The sequence below is a fragment of the Mus pahari genome, chromosome 14, assembly GCF_900095145.1.
Source record: "Mus pahari chromosome 14, PAHARI_EIJ_v1.1, whole genome shotgun sequence".
Classification (NCBI taxonomy): domain Eukaryota; kingdom Metazoa; phylum Chordata; class Mammalia; order Rodentia; family Muridae; genus Mus; species Mus pahari.
In genome coordinates, this window is record NC_034603.1 from 28074892 (window position 1) to 28084329 (window position 9438).

At 48.8% G+C, this 9438-nt stretch overlaps 1 protein-coding gene across 2 annotated transcripts in view; it reads right to left on the reverse strand.

Moving 5' to 3' along the window:
- The window catches only part of Pemt (phosphatidylethanolamine N-methyltransferase), a 73332-nt gene that overhangs the window by 61681 nt on the left and 2213 nt on the right, over positions 1-9438 (reverse strand). Inside the window, exon 1 of one of the 2 annotated variants that reach the window (XM_021213486.1) lies at positions 2983-3165. The exons of the other annotated variant lie outside the window; for it this stretch is intronic. The gene's annotated coding sequence lies outside the window, so the exon portion shown is untranslated. Of the gene's footprint in view, positions 1-2982; positions 3166-9438 lie in introns of those variants that run through there. 2 annotated transcript variants of the gene reach the window in all.

The following is a 9438-nucleotide window of genomic DNA, read 5'->3' on the forward strand; positions in this document are numbered from 1 at the left end:
ACTGAAATAAGTGGTGCAAATTCTCCCTCCCTCTCTCCTCTGCTCTGCTCACCGTACTGCTGTGGAGCCCACAGCTGTAGGCTACAGGAGCGGGACCGTCCTGCTCAGAAGAGAACAAGCCAAAGGGGGTGCCCTAGTGTGGGAGCAGGGACGTGAAGCACCTCTGTGAGCTCACCAGGGTATTGATAAGTGAATGACAGAGAACTTGCTCGGAACCAAGGGAGGATGAGCCTGAGGGCACAGCCTCATCCCAGGCTGCTGACAGCTCAAGAACACACAGGGGATACATCGGTCAAACCTGTGCCCCTGGACAAAGTCTCAGGAAGCCCTGGATGTGATCAGGGCCTCTTGGCACAACTTTGGGCTGTGGGAAGTAAGGTCGTGTGCTCCTAGCACACAGTACTCGGGCAGGAGGAAGCCACTGGATCGGTCCTTAAAACAGACCATGTGCCTTACAGGGAAAGGAGGGGGCTGGAGCCCAACAAGACAGCCAGTCTTTCTTCCCTTTGAAGACAGGTATTAAGCATCCTTGATCATGAGGTCCTGAGCTGGGGGGCAGCGGGGACTGCAGGAAAAGGAGAGAGGAAGCTGGCCTAGGCACAAGAGTCCCTGACTACTCCCAAGCATGCTGCTCTTACTTCTGCCAACTGGACCACATACCCTTACCCAGCAGGAAGTCCCTACCCCTCCACTGCAGCCTCCCGCCACACCCTTCTCATTCTGCCTAGTCAGTTCTGAGATTCCTTACATAACCACTCCATCCATTTCCTACCCTCACCATCGCTGTACTAAAGGCTCCCCCAGGGCACAGCAAAGGACCTTCATGAGCTCCTATGTTCCGCTTCCCTTCTGAGCCCTCCTAATGGCAGCTGGCCACCCTCACTCATACCTCCTCATCAACATTTGGCTCGCTCAGCATAGCACATCAGCAGGTAGGCCCCATACCTCCCCACAGAGTGGACCTTTTTACAGCCTCACCTGCTACCCATCCCTTCACACAGACTCTGTGCACGCTGGGAATATCATCTGCCCCTCTACACACTGAACAAACTCCTGCACATCCTCAAGACCCAAACGGAACAGTCCCCTACTTCTGACCAAGGCACTCTATGGTATTCCTGGAGTTCAGCCTTTGTGATTATCAGATCATTGTCCCTGTCTCGCAGCTGCTCCTCAGGCTAAGGACCACGTTTTCATTGATCTTTATGCCTCCATTTCGGACTGCCAAGGCTGGCAGAAAGTAAATATTTGCTAAGTGAACACAAGCCCTTCTTTCATCATCAATAAAATTTGAAGGCTAATGGTCATCTCCAAGGGACTCACTGGCTGAGCCACTGTGTGACCTCCTCCAGTCTGGCTTTGGAAAGAGACAAGAAATTGCCAAAGCAGCCCCTGGAGGGAGTTTTGCAAGCCGCTGGACAACTGGGCAGCCAACATGACTAACAGGCCCCTCTGCACATAGAGGCAAGGCTTCTCGTAAGACCACAAGACCTGGAATCACCAGCTACCCAGACACTTTGCTTCACAGATAAATATGCCTGCAGGGCTGAAAGATGAAGCAATGCTTTAGAAGAGTTGGTAGAGGTGAAATGCCAAGCCAGAGGAAGAGGAGGGACTTCCCAAAGCAGCTTGAAATCCTCAGGTGGGACCGGTTTGCTCCGAGGTCTGCAAGTTAGGGGTGGAAGAGGGCAGGGAGGACACAGGTGGGAGGACCAACAGTCCTGAGGCTCTAGCTGGGCCTTCCCTTGCAGTCTCCTCCCCTACCTGTGTCCTCCTCTGGCTGGCCTCCCTGAAGCTCCCCCAGGACATTCTAGGCCCACAGGTCCTATAGACCCTAAGTGTACTCCGTGTGAATGCACACCCACACATATGCAAATCAAATAAACAAGGAAGGTGGAGGAGGGGTTCCTGGAGGAGAGAACATTTTACCCTTGCAGTGGGAACCCTCCCCTTTCCCCATGACTTCCAGAGGAAAAAAAAAAAAAACGTTCTCACAGTCTTTGAAGGACTGTCAAGAATTCAACTCAATGTCACTGTCCCAGTGCTGAGCACCATGAAGGGAGCCTGTACTGGTATAGGATGTTAACGACCAAAAAGTGACCAAGCCTGAGAGCGTTCCTAGGGCCATGCCCAAGGTCAGGGAACTGAGGTCTGAAAGAGGACTTATCACTGACCCCACCAAAATGAGACAACCAGGAGCTTGGAGAAGCCTGCAGAGCCCAGGCTCTGAGGGCCAGGACCAGCACAGCATAGCCCTTCTGGATCCTAGGCAGGAAACTACAATATATGAACTTTAGCCACCAGGGGAGGGCCCACCAGCCACAGTAGACAAGAATAAAAGACAGTTTCTGGGTCCTGGATCACGAGCGTGAGATGGGTAAAGTGGGCAGAGAATCACACACACGCTTCTTTCCTGCTTTGTGAAAGCTAAGACGACAAAAGAAGAAAACTGAGACACTCAAAGATCAGCGAGTTAACACGGCGGAACCTGCAAAAACCGCATGCGCCTGTCTCTCAGCTAAAGGCAAAGTGATCTATGCAGAGTATGACCACACAATCGGGTCTCCGTGCCCTGGTCAGCCTGCCTCAGCAGGTGGGAAGAGTTCGGCTGGAAGCCAGGTCACCTTGAGGGTTACTAATGCCTGGAGAAGTAGATTCTTCACAGGAGAGAGTGACTAACGCTGAGCAGAGATTAGAAACAGGAACACGCTCCCAGCTCTCCACACCTGAGTCTTGGCGCCTTCCAAAGCCCACTCAGAGCTGGATTAGCTGAAATTAACCCCAAATCCTTCTGACACAAACAGGGAAGCCATGGCTTTCTCCCCTACGTCCTGCCTCCCAGCCAGTGTCAGATGGTCCTTTGAGCCACCTCAGCAAAGGGGGGGGAGGCCTCCCAGTCTCAAACTCCTTCAGGAGGCTTGACTCCTAAGTTCTCCCTTGAGGTCAGACGCCTAGTGGAGTCTAAAGAGAGAATCAACCTACCAGAATCAGAAGGAAATGGGAGCCAGGCTCCAGGACAGCTCAGGTCACCCTGATGATGAACTCAGCTGCAGAACCCCCACAAGCAGGTAGGAAGGCGGCACATAGCAGCTCCACCACACTGGGCACCTGGACACACTTCAGAGCAATGTCCTGTAGCTAGGGAATGATTTGCAGGGGGTCAACAGCACCCAGGGTGCAAGCCACATTGTGACATCCAAACAAACAGCACGAGTGCCAGACAGCCAGAGTTGCATTGGTCACCTGAAAGTAGTGGGCCACGCTGTGACGTGTACCATACACATCAAAGGATAAAAGGGACGAAGTGGGGCTGTCTCAGAACAGGGTCAGACTCCTTCATCCCATACAATGGCCCTCTGCAATTGCAAACTCTTCCCTCTTCCCAGCTACCCCAGTGTCCGGGAATTACCAGCAGATCCAGGAACATTCGCTGGGCAATTCCACAAGAGCCCTGTGCCCTGAAAGAGAGAAACAAGGTACTGAACCTCTCTACCTAGGTCTACACTCCCAAGTGGAGGAGGCACCACCTTTACTATTAAGGCAACCTTCTGCCCCATTTCATACACTGTGCCTGCCTGGATCTAAGGAAGGACCCAGTGAAGGACAGAGCTCTACCCTCCTCCTGATGCCCACAGAGCTCACAGTAACCACCAGGACCGATCTGAGGTCAGGTTCCTTAACCGAAGTGGGTTAACAAGAATGCCCACCCAAGATGACCCATGGACAGAGTGGAGAGCAGATGTGAGATACAGATGTGAAGGCACTGGTGTCAAGTCACCTGGACTCTTTCTTCTGCTACACCCTAACTAAGAAATACAGATGTGTCACCTCTCACCCTCTTGACAGGCATGTGTCCTAAAGCAAGAACCAGAAGACACGGACCCAGCAACATTCAGTAAAAAAAATAAATGCAAGTTTCAGGCTGTCAGCCATGGCTCAGTGACAGAGTGCTCACCTAGCACGTTTGAGGGTTCTAGGCTCATCCCCAGTAACAAGCAGAGGGATGCTACAGTTGTGCCTTCTCTCGCCTTTTCAGATAGGTGGACAGTGCCTTGACTGACCATTTATTTGGCGGATCATGACAGGTTGATGCCAAGTGGCAGGCTGGCTCCCTTATGGCACCACAAAGTCTTCCTAGAGGAGTGCATGGCTAGGACCTGACCCCACCTCCTGGACCACTTCTGCTGAGTCCCTCAGGAGTGGCAAACCTGGTTCTGCAATATCCCAGCATGTTCTTTCACACAGATTTACCCAGCCACATCACACCAGCTTAGAGGTAGAGGACGGGGAACAGCAGTAGGGGGAGCAGGGAGAAACATCCCAGTGTGCATGAGGGAGGGGCATAGGAAGCTCAAGTGGAAACCTATGAGTTCTCTGGAAAGTCAGTTGTGTTGAATGGTATTTTGCTAAAGCAGACACATGAAGGAACTTTTCACTGAAACAAACACAGGTGAAAGGATGTTCTGCTAAAGCACACTTGTGAAAGGGCACATGAAGGATTCTTCAATAATAACATGCATGTATTGGTCCACCTTGCATTGAGTAGATGAACTCTATTTGTTGAGACTCCATTGAGCGAAATGCACCAAAAAACCTCTAGTGGAGTGCTGTGGCTTCTTGCCGCTTCCTCCATTGGCAGAGTGATGTCAGCTGAGACAGACGCACATGCTGAGGCAAGACCCGTGGAGGACACGTAGATGAGTCATAAACAGAACTGAACAGACAATGGCAGAGGTTGAGCTTGGATTGCTGGTAGTTAGCTGTGCAACACTTGTGGATCTTTCATTTTCCACTGATCTTCCCTTCGCTAAGAGACACACAGTTAAGAACTCCTGGTGTTCCTGATGATCCAAATCCCTCCTGCTGACTTGAGCTGACTCGACTGAGGCCTAGCTGTTCCTGCTAGGTTGTGCCACTGAGCTGCTATCACAACACTACCGAACTGGACTGCTGGTGTATCCGTGAAGTGTTTGCAAGTGGATTGAGCTGCCGCTGCTGATCTGTGAACTGAACTGCTGGTTTCCTAACAATATAGATGGGATTTGCTCCAAAGAGCCATTTCTAAACAGGTCTACTTCCACCTCCAGACCCCCTATATCCTTTCTTTCCCACTAACTATGGTGGGTTGTGGGCTAGAAGAGAGGTGTCTTAGAGTTTCTATTCCTGACCGAGAAGCAAGATGGGGATGAAAGGGAATTCCCCTTAAACTTTCACACTGCTGTTCATCACCAAAGGAAGTCAGATCTGGAACTCAAGCAGGTTGAGAAGTAGGAGCTGATGCAGAGGCCATGGAGAAATGTTACTTACTGGCTTGCTTCCCCTGGCTTGCTCAGCCTGCTTTCTTATAGAACCCAGAACTACCAGCCCAGGGATGGTCCCACCCACAATGGGCTCTCCCACCCTTGATCACTAATTGAAAAAAAATGCCTTAACAGCTGCATCTCATGGAGGCATTTCCTCAAAGGAGGCTCCTTTCTCTGTGATTACTCCAGCTTGTGTCAAGTTGACACACAAAACCAACCAGTACAGGAGATTAAAGAACCATCATTAAAAGTAGGCATTGAAAAAATTAAAATAACCCCTCTGGAAACCAATCTGGCGGTTCCTCAGAAAATTGGACATAGGACCTGAGGACCCAGCTATACTACTCCTGGACATATACCCAGAAAATGCTCCAACATGTAATTAGGACACATGCTCCACTATGTTCATAGCAGCCTTATTTATAATAGCCAGAAGCTAGAAAGAACCCAGATGTCCCTCATCAGAGGAATGGATACAGAAAATGTGGTACATTTACACAATGGAGTACTACTCAGCTATTAAAAACAATGACTTCATGAAATTTGAAGGCAAATGGATAGAATTTGAAAATATCATCCTGAGTGAGGAAACCCAATCACAAAAGAACACACATGGNATGCATTCACCGATAAATGGATATTAGCCCAAAAGTTCAGAATACCCAAGATTCAATTCACAGACCATATGAAGCTCATGAAGAAGGAAGACCAAAATGTGGATGCTTCAGTGCTTCTTAGAAGGGTGAACAAAATAACTCACAGGAGGAAATACAGAGACAAAGTGTGGAGCAGAGTCTGAAGGAAAGGCCATCCAGAGACTGCCCCGCCTGGGGATCCATTCCATTTACAGCCACCAAACCCGGACGCTATTGTGGATGCCGGGGAAATGCTTGCTGATGGAAGCCTGATATGGCTGTCTCCTGAGAGGCTTTGTCAGAGCCTGACAAATACAGAGGAGGATGCTCACAGCCAACCTGACTGAGCATGGGGGTACCTGATGGAGGAGTTGGAGAAGGAACTGAAGGAGCTGAGGGGGTTTGCAGCCCCATGGAGGGAGCAGCGGTGTCAACACGCCAGACCTCTGAGAACTCACGAGGACTGGACCACCAACCAAAGAATACACATGGAGGGACTCATGGTGTTGGCTGCAAACGTTGGACATCAGTGGGAGGAGAGACCTGAGGGTGTTCGATGCCCCAGTGTAGGGAAATGCCAGGGCAGGAAGATGGGAGTGGGTGTGGGTGTGAGGAAGCACCCTCATAGAGGCAGGGGGAGGGGATAGGGGATTTCCCAAGGGGAGAACTGGAAAGGGGAAACATTTGAAATGTAAATAAAGAAAATATCAAATAAAAATAAAAAGGAAAACAAGAAAATAAATGAATTGCATCATTTTAAAAAAGGAAAAAGAAAAGAAAAATTAAAGTTAGATGAAGCATCAACCCTAGCTGAAGATCTATTGTCAGCTGATGATGCTTAAGAAGGGAGAGCCACTCTCCTTTGAAGATATGGCTACTGGTAGGCTGTCTGTACTCCAGTGGAAGGCCATACACCCATGTGCATTCAGACAGCATTAACTGGACTCACTCAAGGTGTTATTAATGTCAATTTAAAAAGACATTAAGTGGGAGGGAGATGGGATGGAAGGCACTAGAGACTAGAGTGAGTTGGAGGGAAATAGTAATGGAGATATATATTTTTTTTTCAAAGAATAAAAAAAATATTTAAAGGTTGGGTGTGGTGGCGCATGCCTTTAATCCCAGCACTTGGGAGACAGAGACAGGCGAATTTCTGAGTTCGAGGCCAGCCTGGTCTACAGAGTGAGATCCAGGACAGCCAGGGCTATACAAAGAGATCCTGTCTTGAAAAAGAGAGAGAGAGAGAGAGAGAGAGAGAGAGAGAGAGAGAGAGACATAAACTCAACAATGAATATGAACTGCACCTTTCCTTGTGAAAGATACAAAGTACCAAAATTCACTCAAGAAGAAACAGTTGTGCACCTGTGGAAAAAAGTGACCTCATAGTTTAAAATCTTTTTTTAAATTTTATTTAATATGAGTGCTCCGCTTCATATATATCCTCCTGCCTGAAGAGGGCATCAGATCCCCCTGTAGATGGTTGTGAACCACCATGTTGCTGGGAATTGAACTCAGGACCTCTGGAAGAGCAGCCAGTGCTCATAACCGCTGAGCCATCTCTCCAGCCCATAGTTTAAAATCTTAAAAGAAGGAAGTAAAATTTCCAGGTCAGATGGTTTTATTGGAAAATTCTACCAAAAACCTAAGGAAATAATACCAGGTCTACAGGGTCACTTCCAGAATATGCAAGAGGGGGGACTGTTTCCCATCTACTCTGTGAGATCAGCAATACCTTAATACTAAAACTAGATGGAGATACCACAAGGAAAAATAAAAGCCACAGTTCTCATTAGCACAGCAGTAAAAATCTCCAAACCAGGAATAGCCATTACAGGGACCCTAAGAGGCTTAGAAGAGCTCCCACGTGTGGGTAGGTCCCCCTCAGCCTGCTTCATACAACTTCCAGGCAGAATAGAAGGACCTCAGTCTGTGAGGTAAGACAGGACAACTTCTTGCCCCAACCAGTAAGTTTTTGAAACTAAACACCAGTAACAGCCAAGCCGGCTGGTGGGTATCTGGCTAAGAACCTGTTCTCAACAGCTGGGCTGCTCAGTACAGCACAACAGCCACCAGCAACAGAAATTCATGATATTTCACACAGTGAAATATCCTTATGTACAGTCAATAATCAAATACAGACATCCCTCAGTGTCCATCGAGGACTGCTTCCAGCACCCCCTGCAGACACTGACACCCCAAGAAGCTGAAGCTCTCTGTGTTATAAATGGCATAACGTCTGCCTGGAATCTTTGCTTCTTCACATGTTCTAAATCATATCCCAACACAACAGGGACACTGTATAGATAGTTACTGCTATATGCTCAGGGAATGGTATCATGAAGAAGAGTCTGTTCGTGTGTGCACACAACTTTTTTTCAATCCAGATAAGGTTATATGCAGAGAAGGAAACTTCGGATATGAGGGAAATTGTATTTTAGGGAAATAATTTTTGTTCTGTGTGTTTAGGGTGGTGCGTGTGGAAGCCATGGGTTGACTGTAAATGTCTTCCTCTATGTTCTCCACTTCAGTTTTTGAGGCAGGCTCTCTCACTGAATCTGGAGCTCACCAACTTGGCTACACTGGCTGGCCAGAGAGCCCCAGAAGTCCTTGTCTCTCCACCTTCCCAGCAACAGGGCTCCGGGTGCACGTGCTGCACACTGGCGGTGAGTGAGCCCCAGGGCTTAGCCTGTGTATGCCCACCTCTCCAGCACTGGGATGACAGGTGCTATGACTACACCTGACCTTTATGTGGACGCTGAGGACCTGAACTCAGGTTCTTAAGTGTGCACAGCAAGCAAACACTACTGAACAGGCCATCCACTCAGCCCCTCTTTCATATGTTTCTGTAAATAATATGGATACTAAAAAAAAAAAAAAAAAAAAATGTAGTGCTTTTGTTTGCGGAGATGATGGGAATCAGAGTCAGGGCCTTGAACGCGTTAGGCAAGTGTTCTCTCATCTCTGAGCCCCCCTGCCCCTGGTCCCAGCACAAAACTCTAAATTATATATGGGACACACAACCCTTCCATTAGACAGTATTGAGAACCTCAGCTCAGGTGTCTGTGGGTGAAGAAAAACCTTTAGGCTCTCTTAGGCCAGGGCCTGACATATTTTACTGAGATTTTAACAGAGGAAGCTCTCCTGCCTGGCAGATCTTACTGTGTGTAAGGACCGCAGTGGCTGGAATGAGAATGCCCCCACAGCCATTCTCGAGCATGTCTGAATGCTTATTCCAGTTTGTGGAACTGTTTGTGAAGGATTAAGAGGCACAGCCTTGTTGGAGGAGGTGTGAAACTGAGATCGAGCTTTGAGGCTTCAAAAGTCCATCCCCTTCCCAGTTAATTTTCTCTGCCTCCTACTTGTGGATCAAGAAGTAAGAACTCAGCTACTGCCGGGCGGTGGTGGTGCACGCCTTTAATCTCAGCACTCGGGAGGCAGAGGCAGGTGGATTTCTGAGTTCGAGGCCAGCCTGGTCTACAGAGTGAGTTCCAGGACAGCCA